The 14253-nt window shown below is 40.3% G+C and overlaps 1 protein-coding gene across 2 annotated transcripts in view; it reads right to left on the reverse strand.

Moving 5' to 3' along the window:
• DYRK3 (dual specificity tyrosine phosphorylation regulated kinase 3) overlaps window positions 1-14253 on the reverse strand; it is a 29817-nt gene that overhangs the window by 10055 nt on the left and 5509 nt on the right. Inside the window, exon 1 of one of the 2 annotated variants that reach the window (XM_088448560.1) lies at window positions 7396-7476. The exons of the other annotated variant lie outside the window; for it this stretch is intronic. The gene's annotated coding sequence lies outside the window, so the exon portion shown is untranslated. Of the gene's footprint in view, window positions 1-7395; window positions 7477-14253 lie in introns of those variants that run through there. 2 annotated transcript variants of the gene reach the window in all.

Consider the following 14253-nt stretch of genomic DNA (forward strand, 5'->3'; position numbering starts at 1 on the left):
CTCTGCAGCACTGCGAAGCAACACACCGGATTCAGCGGAAAGGTGAATATTATTAACTATGGGTACAGTGTATGCGATGTGGACCAGGGGCCTGTTTGCACCGCACACCTTGCACCCATTATAAGACGCCTATGCCCTCCCCCTGGTGCCTAACTGCTCCCTTCCACAACCTACTCCTAACAATCTGCCAAGTGCCTAACCCTATACCTCATCCTAGCCCTAACCATAAAAAAATTCGGAAAAACTATGAGTCAACCAATTGACACTGTCGACCCAAGTCCATGTCGACCATTTAACAGTCGACTTCTTGACCGTATCTAGACACTGTAGATCTTCCATCTGGATAACCTCACATTCAAAGGATGCATGTTACCCTTTATCTCAGTAACATATTAAATCAGTACATTCAAATATCAAACTCATTAAGCTATAACACAGCAGAACCAGCTTAGAGCTACAAGTGAAGGCTCAGTCAGGGCTGCCCTTTACCTATCACTGAATTTATACCAATCAGTTTACAAAAGTGAGCCAACTGATTGGCCACATATGACACCTTCACTACCATAAATAATCTTAGGTTTACCCCAATTTTTATCTACTACTGTATTTAAATGGGGAATTTGCCTTGTTCATGTACATTAATTATAATCCCCCTACCGCACCCCACCCTTACCCTGCAGTCACAAACCTCCAGAGTGATCAATAATAGAATGAACCATATGCTAATAACTATGCACTTTATGTCCTTCAGAAAGACGCGGGCCTACATGTCCTTACTGGTTTGTATGTGCACAGTAACTGATGTGTTTGCATGAAGTGAATTAATTCTGATCATATAATGGTGCTATTTATACTGTAAGTCTTGCAGTCTGCATGTTTTCAGCTCTGGAGACTATTCTTTGAAGCGTCAATCCCTTCAGTTAAGTGCTGGATGTAAACACTTGCTAGATGGTCACTGAAACTCCTCCAGCCATGACATCTGCTTCCCTTTATAGTCACTGGTTGCACACTGAGAAATGCTGACTATGTAAGAAACATCAACAGGAACTAGAAATAGAAGCTTGTTACAGGAGCCAATGTATAAATAACCCAGGCCTGGGTAGATACGGCTAATTCCTACTTTCCTGCATGAATACAGTTCACTGGATAGACGGCATGGTGGCGTATGATGTATGAATGGATGCTTTTGCCAATTTGTACTCTGCATAGGGTGCATCATCCTTTTAAAGTCCCTGTGAGGAAAGGGTACGTATCACAAGCTGATTATATCTGCCTGACAGGAAATTAAAGTGGCTCTGCTACCAGAAATGCTGAAATATGGGGCCTAAAAACGTATAAAAACTAGGATATTAAGAAAGCATACAAATAAATAATCTCAAATGCGAATCGGATGTGATAAATTCGCAATGCGATATAAGAATACATTGAAGGATGTATTAAATATCACATGCAGGCACAGAGCTTGTGTGAAAGCTCTGTCCCTGCAAATCTCTCCCCTGCACTGCTCCCGCTAAACTAAAACTTACCTGCATGGTAACCAGTGATCTCCTCTGTGACTCCGGTCAGCTGATCGCTGGGATCCTTGCTCTGTGCTGTAAACTGACATGTCGGCATGTCAGTTTACAGCACAGAGCAGCTGACCAGGGGTCACAGAGCAGGATCCTGGCGATCAGCTGACCAGAGTCAGAGAGCTCACCGGATCACAGTTCATCGGTACCCTTAGTGCAGTTTTTTTTACTGTAATTAGCTTGTGATCTATTTAGGAACAAAAGGCTGATCACAGGCACCGGCTCGCAGCTCTGTTTTGACTGTCAGAGCAGGAGTCGATGAAACTAGGGAAAGCCCTAATAACGCCGCCTCCAGGTGGCGTTATCACAAGGCTACCCCCGTTATTTTATTTTTTACAATCTGAGCAGATCACATTTCCAATAATAATTATGGGAAATGTGATTTGCTATCTAAAATAATCCAATAAACAGGACTTGGAAGAGAATTTTTGTGAATTCTCCTGCAATTGTCCTTTAGTACATTTAGGTGAAACTAAAATAAATGTAGAAAAAAGGTGTAAAAATACCTGTTTTCACACTATTTTAGTAAATATAACATTAATAAATATGCCCATAAATATTAAAATAAAACAATTTGGAGATATTTTGTTAAGCACTTGGAGATTATTTGTATTCACAAACTTAATTGTGCTCTCTAGAGAAGATATTATTCTACAAGCCTAAAAACCCCCTCACTACCTCCACCATATATACACATTCCCGTCCTGAGCTTGATTTGGAAACAGGTTCGGTGGGTTTGTTAAAATGGAAGGCAGCATTCCCTGATCTCAACATGACGACTATGTTAGAGGCTTATATGAAATTCAATAGAATTTTAGTTTCAGCATCATATATGGAAATGTATATAAAAATATTGCATAGGGCCTACTTCACCCCGAAACTAAAATTTATTATAGGGGGGAAGAACAAAATTCAAACTGCTAAAAATGTAATGCCCCCGACGCAGATATTATGCATTGTTTGTGGTCTTGTTCTCAAGTCCGGTCTTTCTGGAACTCTCTCCAAACGTATATTAATACTGATATAAAAATAGAATTTAGGATCACTAAGGAATGGGTTTTTTGGGGTATCTATCCAATTTCTAGGGAATGTAGATTACCTAAACGTAATCGTTTTTAAAAAAAAACTATTCTGTCACACTGGATCTCAACAGAACATATCCCCATACATTTATTCCATACCAAACTCGCTTTATTTTTAATGGATTGGAACGAAACTTCCTTATACAAGGAGAAAAATGACAGGAAAATGTTTTGATGTTTGGCTTCCATATATTTCTACACTTTCCGATGTTATAAAGGACGCACTGAGAAAATGTTTCAGTTTAACAACCTGGTACAATTTGGAAGTTTTAGCCACAGGTGTACCATTCTAACAACTATATCTGGCTAGTATTAATATTATTATTTATTTTATTTCTGTTTTTCTATTTTTTTATAGAATACAATATAGATATTTCTCTGTCAATGTATTAATGTTCTAAACTGTATGCTATGTATTATGTTTGATACCTGACAATGTAATACTTATTGTAATGTAATTTTGTCAATCTGTCAATAAAATATGTAAAAAAACAAACAGACAAAAATAAATAAACTCAGACCAAGTCTGGAACAAGAAATTTACTTATCAGTATTTGTACAAATTGACTGATTTATTGACTGCACAATGATCATAGGATCCAAAGACAACACAAATTATGCTTGTAGAGGTATGGTTTAGGGAAACTGAACATTAGGATTACTGACTAAAAGCCCCTAATACATCAGCGACTGATTGAAGAGATATTGCGATCCTGCAACCCGGCATTGCAGGATCGCTGAACTCCAACATGTTAGATTTCACAGATATGCCGATCACGATCAAAAAATTATCGCAATTTGCAGATCGGTGAAATTTAACATGCAGAAGTTCCCCGATCCTGCGATGGATCGCGGAACATCGATGGCCGCGGCATTTCCGATCCCATCGTGACAATCCGTCGCAGAGGTATGGGGGCCTTAAGAGTTTATTTGGTTTCCGGAGCTAAAGCCAGCAAGTAAGATAGTTTGCGAGAAATTAGAAAAATTTTGAATCCCAAGGCATGCTAAAATATGTAGGAAAAAAGAAGAGAAGAATATATATTTTTTATGGGTCCGATGTTACCGATTGTTTTGCTATGTTGCCAAAGTATACGGATGTGAGTAAGGGGGAAGTGGGAGTCCTTATGGTAGGCTGCAATAGCAATGTGAATGCAAACATTTGCATATTACAACTGCGTTGCGTGCATATAAGCAGAATAGCAATCCTTGCTGAATCAGGTCCCTAGTCAAAATAATTGTGGCTCAACTAAGTTAGCATTCAATACATTTGGGAAACCAATGGACTTGGCGAGGTAGGTCTGCTAATCCAACCCTATATAACCAGTGTGATCTCATATTTATGATAAAATGAAATGTTTGCCTATAATGAGCCTAGCCCTACTGATGGCTTTAAGAAGGGTAACTTGAGGTCATTAAAGACTACAGTGAACAAATAGTCTCCTTCCCTTTCAGGCTTATATCCTACAAATTACAGTCCAGCTGTATCTACAATCAAATCTGTATTGTACATCTCTCAGATTCATGCCATCATTTCCCACCTGCTAGTGAGGCCTCAGCTGGATTAATAGTATGACTGGTATATCAGGGAGCCCTGTGTGACTGCAAAGCTAGGTACACACTAAGATCTGTGTACCGAGTGACGGTGCAATGTGATGGAAGGATACATTGCGTGCGTCGTCCACACTGCACGGTCCGATATACAGCAGCGCAATGTGTTCTTACATGATACATGTAACAGCAACACGTCATTCACTGCATCGTCCCATCTGCTGTTCTGTATCAGATGTACACATTACACTGTATATTAATTTGTTACTTCCTCTGACTCTCATTCTACAGAGGAGAGGGGGCGGCTGAGATACTCCAATGAAGGAAAAATAGATTTGCTCATGGTGGGGAGACCCTTTACAAAGACTGCAAGGTTCATTTTACTGCCAGCTTATAGTAGAAACGTTTTGCCAGCTATGATCAGGGCAAGACTAGTGTGCCTGCTGTACTATTATGTTGCCGCTATTTGCCAATGTCAGGGAATGTGGCAGAATGATTGTTCTTGTCACTATTTTAGTGAACCAAAGTCCCCTGAACAGGGAGAGAGCACGTGTCCTACCACATGGAACTTCTACCTCAGAAGCAGAAGTAGATGAACCCAATTTCCTCTGAATAAGAAGAATCACCAATATGAGAAAACAAAACATTTTTTTCTTTTGAGTGTCTACTGCTGTTTTTTAGTGGCAAATGGGGATAGCAGCAGAGAACGGGCCACAGATAGAGACATACGAGTATACAGAATCCTCCATTGCCGAGGTTTAAAAGATCTGCCTGTTGGCAGTGTGCACTCTGTGTGCCCCTACAGTGAGGGCAGATTCTTTCCCCTGCCTATAGCAATGCAGGAGCCTTGCTGCTACCTGCCAACTGTTAGGTGATTAATCCACATAATTTGAATGCTAGACCAAGTGTATCCATAGATATCAGCTTCTCTTATAAAGCACTCAATCATAGTGTGAGTAAGAATTTTAACAGTGACACACCCATTAGTGACGTGATTCTCTGCCTGTAGTCAGAGAATGAATCTCACATCTCCTTTATAAACCATCATTAACCAAATATGCACTCATACATCATATTTAGCAATAAATGAAGGACTATGCCCGATATCTAAAAAGTCTATGAACTGTTCCCCGCACTCCTATAGTGAGGGACAAATTCTATCACTGTCCATTTGAACACTCAGGATTACTAACATTTTTCTTTTTAGAAAAAGCCTGGGGATAGGATGGCCATCTATACTATGCCTATATTCTAGAGGGGGTTGTGCGGGGGTGCGTGTTAGATACATTTAAAAAACAAACAAAACAAAAAAACTTTTAACACCTGCATCTCCATGCTTACATAGCTTGTACGAGTTACATGAATTGTTATTCTTTACTGCATATAGTTAGACATGCTACATTCTTTGTGCTCTCCTATTTGAGTGGGTGCATGCCCGGTCCTAATGTTTGCTCACACTTGCTGCTCAATCTTCAGGGGCTTGCAGTAGGAGCTGGGTGGCTGATTAAAAGCCAGTCTCATGATTGGAAGTTCATATAATATAGGAGCTCATATACAGTCATAGAAGCCACATTTTTTAAAATGATTGGGGTTGGTCATTATTCCCCACTCCACAGGACTGAAATATGGCATTTACAGACATGGCTATTGGTTAGTAATTGAGATGATAGCACAACTGTCAGCGGTGCCCCAGCACCCAGAGAGCCATTTCCTAGGTCTGCAGTTGCTGCTTGTTATAAGTTGATGGTTCTGTAACCAGAGTGTTCTCGCTGTATTAGGTATACCAACTTAACCTGAATTTTCGAAAATTTCAAGGTGGATTTGAAGGGAAATTGTGAAGGGACTCTGCCAGCCCTGACCATTGGACCAGGTCTTCAAATATTTGTCACTTTCACTGACCTTTGTCACCCAGAATGTGTGTGTGTATTAGGCATGGGACCAAACCGGCACTATTAACAGGAGTGAGCAGAGCTGCAAAAGAAAGTCACAACAGGCCAGAAAGGAGCTCATCGATTCTCTCTGGCTCTGCTTGAAGTAACAGCAGCTAATAGTAAGTGATAATCAGGATAATCCCCTAGACTCCCATTGTACCTCTAGCCAGACACAGTCAATGGTTGCTGGCATATAAAACAGAGCCTGGAGAGACTAAAAGTAGCGTAAACTAGTACGTGATCATGATCACTAGAGTGGGCAAAAGGTGGCCATTTGCTACAGGTACCACCTTTCTGCTTAGCTATATGCAATCTACTTACATGTATGTATGGTGTACATGTGTGATAGGACAAGGATACTGTGCCAGGCAGTGTGAGAAAGTGCATTTGGCGCTGCTGGCAGATACTGCAATATTTAAACGTGTGTCAATAAAAACATTTAAAGGCATAAGACATGAAAACATGGTGAACTGCTGTCCTGCAGGAAGAATGTGTGATCTTACACCTTTGGGGACCTCCATTACTAGGCTGTGTAGAAATATAATGTTCTTTCCTAATTACTTATTTTACATAACTTTATATAGTTCCTGATCTGGTCCAAGATGGAGAATCTGACAATAATAAAGACGTAAAATGAATTGAAAACAGAATTGTATACTAACATAGATGTAAATATATCAAAGGTAAGTGACCTGCTATTAGGTTTGTGCTCTACAATGCTAGCGAGAACAATAAAAGGAAACATCTGATTGTTTGCTATGTTACTGCACATTTGCATCGGTTAGTCCTAATATTGCTGCGTCTCCCCAAACATGGCAGGTTTGCGTAAGTATTTAGTATTTTTTAGAATATGCAGCCAACACACACAAGAAGGTAAATTATGCAATCATTTTGGTAAACAGTTGCAGATTTTAGAGGCTCATTTCTTAGATATTTATCATTTTCTAGGCGATATATATTTGCAGACACATAATAATCTCATGTAAGCATGTAATAACAGTATTCTGCAAGGATTGGTTGTCTCCTAAGAGCATGAAGAGACACCATGTGGTCCTACCACAGCTGACCTGATCATGCCTAACTATATAGCCAAATACACAGAAATATGCACACACTGATGAAAACCCACATAAAACGAACACGTGATTTTAGCAGTAAGAAAATAATAATGCCCCAATTTATTTTGGGAAAAAAAAAAAGTATATAAGGGAATTAAAAGAGAAATACTAAATTACAGCATATTCCTATTAATACAGTGGTTCTAACCTTCTTCAACTCTGCAAGATGTACATCAGCTATGAGTCTATGAACTAGCAGTCATCCTCATGGTTCAGCCGCTGTTTTCTTTTCTAGCAATGGAGCATGTGTTCTCTTCTCTTATGTACTACTTTATTGGCCTCAGGGGGAAAAGCTCTTCCCAGAACAGTGATGCAATAAGGAACTAACCCGACAATAACAACAAGGATGCAGGGAAAGAGTTTGTTGGGGTCAGGAAAGAGGCTGCCTTTCTGATTAGTGTACTAATAAAACACATTGCACAGTGACTTTGCCTGGGAAGAAGCTGTTCCTGGCCAAGACATCAGATTGACAGTGCTAAAGTGTTGAAAAATGTTTCCTGGAAGAGATTGAAGGTAAATACAGTTGTAGCTGGCTGTCATGAAATGCGTGAGAAAGCAGGGTCTTCACAGCATAGGATTCAACAGAAGTCACCAAATATCAGCTGTTACCTGGCAACAACTCTATAAAGGCTTATATACAGGAGCTTTTTTCATAATATCGGTGACAAGGCACATTAATAGAAGAATATACATTAAAAAAAACCTGACAAATGAAAATTAACACAGTAGTTCTGGTCTATGGGCTCTACTCAACATGGTAATTATCGGGGTCCGAACAGACCCCAATAATTAAAGTTCCTACTCAACGCGAGTGCCGGAGAAATTAATCGTTGCTCCGGCACGGAGACGGCTGATCTAAAAATCAGCTGTCTCTACAAGTTTTTCGGAGCAGTGAAACTAGTGCACATGCATGACCTACAGGTCATGTATGCGTGCAAGAGCCCTGTCGTCCGGCGGGATCCCAAAGCACTCCGGGACTCCTTCCCTTATGAAGATGGCAAATGCTCCCACAGTTAAGCTCCGAAAATATTATACACTAGTATGGGGACAGCAGGCCATTCCGGTAAGCAGGAGATATATCTGTGAGATCTCCTGCTTTACCTTTCTGATGAATGGCTTAATTTCTACAATTGCAGGTGAAAATTTTCATTTTCCCCTGCTTTTGTAGAAACGGATGATGAATAGAGCCCTATATGTGGGAAAGAAAAGAAACAGACAGACAATTAGGTGGAATTTGAGTTTAGCAATATAGCGCAATGCACTAACCACAAAAAAAAAAATCTAGGATGCTAATTTAAAAAGGTCAACTAACAAAACATTGGATATAATGTTGTCATTTTTAAAGTTCAACTTTTATTGATCCCAGCAGAGATAGCAATTGTATGGGCTGATCCAATATTCAAGAGAATGTAGCGGACTATTTTATTAATTCTTCCATGAGATTGCTGGTCTTTAGTGAATTGATGTTACCACTGTACATTGGTAAAGTCAACAAAAGTATTATGGTACCATAACCAGACTGAGAACCTTGAGATTCCCTTTCTACTTGCCACAATGTACTTTCTTCAGCAATACTTATTAGTGTTACTGTTGGGCATCACCTAGATGGAGAAACATTTGCGATGTAAAGTCTGAGGAGTTTTGTAAACAGAATTAAATCTAAAATGTTAACCTTTCAACAGCAACAAAGGAAACTGAAACAAGTAAAGACAGTAGTAGCACCACATTAGAAAGATCTACAGAACAGAAGACAATACTTTGTTATAACAAAAAAACACCATTATAGAACAAATAAGGATAGAATTAGAACTGCTTGGTCTATTACTACAAAGTCAGTTCTGCTTCAATAGCCACATCTAAAAAAGTACAGTACTGGGCAGCACACCAAATACAGGAATGCACACTTAGTACCTGATGTAATTTAAGCAGTACAATTATGAAATAAGGAGGGTATACAAGTTATCATTAGATATATTTTACACATCTCTTTCAAATTGAGAAAAGCCCCTTCCTCTAGAATATAAAAAACAGTATCAAACAAAAAGCCACATCCAAAACAGCTCACATACAACATGAAAATAACTTGTGTCTTGTAATTTCTGGGTGACAATCATACAGATGTGTCATTATACATCTTTGCTGCAGTCATGCCAAACAATCCCTTTCGGTGCGCCAAGTCTCATTAGACTGTTAGCACTGGGTGTTTTTCTTGTGCATTTGTTTGTTGAAGAATCATCTGAGGCGCAATGTGATGCAACTAGGACACACCAGGAGACTGTGCTGATTAATTTGATATGTGGCACTTGTATAACTACGTGCACATGAACCTCTGAATCAGCATGCAAAGTGCTACCATGCAGCGGCCGCAGCTTTTCTTCCATGCCAAGTTCAGTTTACAGTCCCAGTCGCACACAAATATGCAAGTGTCTCATATCAAATTAATCAGCAGTCTCCTGTGGCAACGCATTGTGGCTAAAGGTGGGCGCACACTATAGCAATATATTTGCAGATCGAGATCATACACATGGAACGACCATCATCTGCATGCTGCAGCAGGTCGGCCTGAGGATGGGTAGGGGGCGTGATCTAATCGCGGACATCATGACCACGCCACTTCGAGAAAAAACATACGCGATGCTGTGCGCTGGGGAGGGGGCGCTGTGCCCCTCAGCCCAGCACACAGCCAATGGGGGGAGCGATCAGCGTGATCGCTCCTCCCCTTTGGCATAGGAGACTCTCTGGCTGCTGCTTTGGCAGCCTCGGACAGTCTCCCAGTGCAGCCCAGCACACAGCAGCTGTGAGCTAAGAGGGATGGGGAATGGTGCCAGACCCGAGTAATTAGTACCTGCTCACGGCTCCCCGCCCCTCTCGGCGCCCCTGTGTACGGGTGATCGGCTGTCATTATGGGGTATTGTGTGTAGAATTTTGAGGACAAAAATGAATTTATTCCATTTTGGAATAAGACTAACATAAAAAAGAATGTGGAAAAAGTGAAGCGTTGTAAATACCTTTCCGGATGCACTGTATATACACCCTTATGGTGCTACATAAATAAAATTTTATAATAATCTTTAAGCAAAGTTGTTTTATTTTGTTAGCTTCAAAACAGCACAAAGGAGAGGCGTAACTAGAACTTTGCAGGCCCCATAGCAAAATCTTGTAAGGGTCTCACCTCCCCCCACTGGCACAGAGAGGTAATAATAAAACACATTGGTAAACACACATGAAAATAAAAAAATAAAAAATACCCAGCACTGCAGACAGACAGAGATCGAGATATATATATATATATATATATATATATATATACACACACACACACACATACATACACACACGTAAATAGGTATATACAAGTTACTGTATATAATTATATATATATTTTTATTATTAATGTGTATATTCCATTTATAAAGAGATTCTAAATTAGCATCATGAGCAGGCTGTCAGCAGCTGCAGCAACATAGTTTGTGTCACTCATAGACAGTCACTACTTTAAACACTGGCTCCACTCCGGAGCCACTGCCTGTTGTGCCACACTGCCCTCCCACTACCAGTCTCTGTCTGCCATCCAGGGGCATATCTAGAATGGGTGCAGGGTGTGCGGAGTACACGGGCCCCTGGGTCAAGAGGGGCACACCCATATTTTCTATTACTTTCCTCTCCGAGGTCCCGTGTCGGGTGTCTCAGCCCTGCACAAAACGCCAGAAAATGGTTGCAGTAGATTCTGGACAGACTAGAACCCAGAGTCTACTGCTGCTGCGGTCAGCAATCAGTCTGCTGCCGGGGAGAGAGGAGGGAGCCTCTTCCTCTCTTAATACACCCCTGCTGCCACCGAAAGAAGAGAGAGATGTCATCACCTCGTGAGACAAGCAGCTATGCGCATTGGGTGGAAGCCGGACAGTGTCAGTGAGTGACACACAGGCCCCCTTGGATGGGAGCACTATTGATGCAAAGTGCATCTAGAAACCAGGCATTTATAAATATTTAAAACATCAATTAAACACCCAAAAAAATACAAGCTGGCTTATTACAAAATAGCTATTGATACATATGTAATGCTGAGTGCAAGCTTTAACATCACAATTAATATAATTAGCCAGTTACTGATCAAATCTTCCATGATATCGAATAATAGTTATACCGATTTCAATAGGATGGTTATTAAACAACTGTTAAACGTGGTTAAAAAATTACCACTATCGGCCTATGTGAAGTCATCTTCGGACCTTACCAACAGGCTCCAATGATGCTTGGTGTCTATGATCAAATTGAAAAGAAGGTCAGCCAGCTCTCAGGGCAGCAAGCATAACAACATCGCAATGTGTTTTACAAGTTATCCCAAGTTGACCAGAGGTTCCCAAATGCGGTCATCAAGGCTCCCCAACAGTTAAGGTTTTATAGCTATCCATGTTTGAGCAAAGGTGGTTAAATCAAATTTACAGAGGTACTAATGAAGTCACCTGTGTTCCAGCATGGATATCCTTAAAACCTGGACTGTTAGGGTGTCTTGAGGACCAAGTTTGGGAACCTCTGTTTTAGACAATATCAAGTTCAGAGAGATTTTAAAAACGCAAACTCCTGTCAGCAATTACAATAAAGAAAACTACAGTCAATGCTGAAAAAGAGAACAGGAAACACTAAGCTCAACTGTGTTGTACTGGGGGATTATGCGCACTTATTACACTCATATACACAAAAATAACACTATGTATATCACTAGTGAAATGGTAATACTTACAATACACCGCTAACCAATGTCAAACAGATTACATGTAACTAGGGCAAATATAAATGAAGCAAAAAAAACTACCACATCATTAAAAATTAACGCTCCAATAAAAATTGTTGTGAAAACGATATATTCAGCTGTAGTAGGATTCTTCTAATACAAATTTTAGGGCTGTGCTTTATTGTAACATCAGCTCCCAGGAACAGCGGCCAACCCTTATGCAGATTGTTGCCAAATCATATTGTGAATCATAGCAAACAGCCATGTCAGACAGTGAAACACCCATGAATGACAAAGTATATTTTTTGCTGCTGTAATTAGTGATCTGGGTTCATGGTTTCAGATGCAAAAGAAAAAAACAACCAGATATATTATGTATAGAACTTTGCATTCTTACAAACGCTAAGAAAGAACCACACAAATACATGGTAAGAGACACCTGCATTTATAAATAATTCAGGTATCAATTACACTGCAAAATATCACTGTAGTCTGCCGCACTGTGCTGCTCCCTACAAGAGACTGAAGCCATACAAATTTGGAATGTGATTAGCAGTTAGCTTCTGTCTCCTCTGGCAGCAGAGGAATTAAAAACACTTCTTACGGCTGGATTTGCACGAATGGTATGCCAAGAGACGTCTGCCCAATAAAGAGTTGTGAAAGTAATGGATTGCGACATTAGAGCGATACAGGAGGTCTTGCATTAAAGGAACCATTTGTACAATGCTCTCTAGTGACAGACAAGTTTGATGTGTTTAACTCGCATAAAATAAGCATATTTAAAAAAAAAAGAGTGGTAGGATTTATAACAATCCTGCTAGCTTCTAGATCTGCCTGACTGAGTACTGAATTCTGCAATATTTTCTCCACTTGATGCAACCATATTAGCCTACTAACAGTTGTATTGCAAACATTCAGTACTGGTATTAGGGAAGGTTTTTGCTACAATATGACATCACTGCACCCAGATGATGACTAACTGTAATGTAGTAAATTGATAGCAGGACTAAATACACAAAGAGTTGCCGTGGAACACATGCTGAACAGAAGTTCTTGACAATGTGGCTTCTGGCACAAAACTTAACTGCTACAACACAATCTCTCCATGGGCACACAGATACACATTGTGGTGTCAGTTACAGCTTCATAGTTCTATTGTTAATGGCCTATGAAACTGCTAACATTACTGCATATTTAACCAGCTAGAAATGTAAAGAAGCTAAATACAAGCGAGTTTATCTCTATGCATATGCCAGGCACAAACTAGTAACAAACACTGAAATGTGTAAGTGACTGGGCAGAGAACCGGGTGTGAGATCATCAATATTAAAGGCAGCAGCTGTTCATTGCTCCACACAACATCAAATGAAATGGACAAAACATAGTTATTACTGTAATTATTTATACAATTAGGTAAAAACATACTACACAGTTAAGAAAAATTTAATATATTGTATTCCTTATTTCTACAATTACACTGTAAATGTTACATGAACACAAACACGCCCTAAGATTTCCATTCTTCTCTCTGAAGGACCTGTTTATATTGGATGCAAGTATGGCCTATGGGACGATTACCAGGTTTCTTACACATTTTATTTTGGATCATCTAAACCAGATGTCCCTAGCATAGTTATGTAACTATACCAGATGATCCAAGAAGCATACCACTGTGCTCTGCACCGACCGCTCAGGATATCGGAATCAGCATCATAGAGCAGTCTCTAACAACCACCACAAGTCACAGGTAGGACCAATACAGTACTACAAATAAAAATCCTCATTGCTACCCTAAAGCTGGGTACACACTTAGCGATATTTTGAAAGATTTGCCAGATTCCCACGGATCGGAATGACAAATCGTCAAGTGTGTTCCCACTATGTCAGGTGGTGCGCGCTCCCACGGGTCGTCAGCTGCATTGTCAGGTCAGCCCTACATGCAGCTCAATCCAACGATGAGGCTGACGACCCCATGCAGAGGGATTCGACAGGGGCTGGCATATCGGGCGGTCGGGCACCGGATTGTCTGTGTACCGCCGCCCGATATGTCAGCCGTCCACGGGTAAGGGGGGCGTCAATCGCCTCGCTGGGTACACACATCGTTTAGTAGTGTGTACCCTGCTTCATTTTTCCATAAAGTAAAGATGCAAATAACAGCAACATTACATTTAAAGAAAAAAGAAGTTCTATATATTCTCCAGGAAGCGTAGTATGTGGCTTGCATGAGTCAGCAAAAGAATGCGATTTCTGTAACTGGAACAAAGATTGGTTTGG

Source organism: Taudactylus pleione, unplaced genomic scaffold (genome assembly GCF_031769625.1).
Source record: "Taudactylus pleione unplaced genomic scaffold, aTauple2 ptg000458l, whole genome shotgun sequence".
Classification (NCBI taxonomy): domain Eukaryota; kingdom Metazoa; phylum Chordata; class Amphibia; order Anura; family Myobatrachidae; genus Taudactylus; species Taudactylus pleione.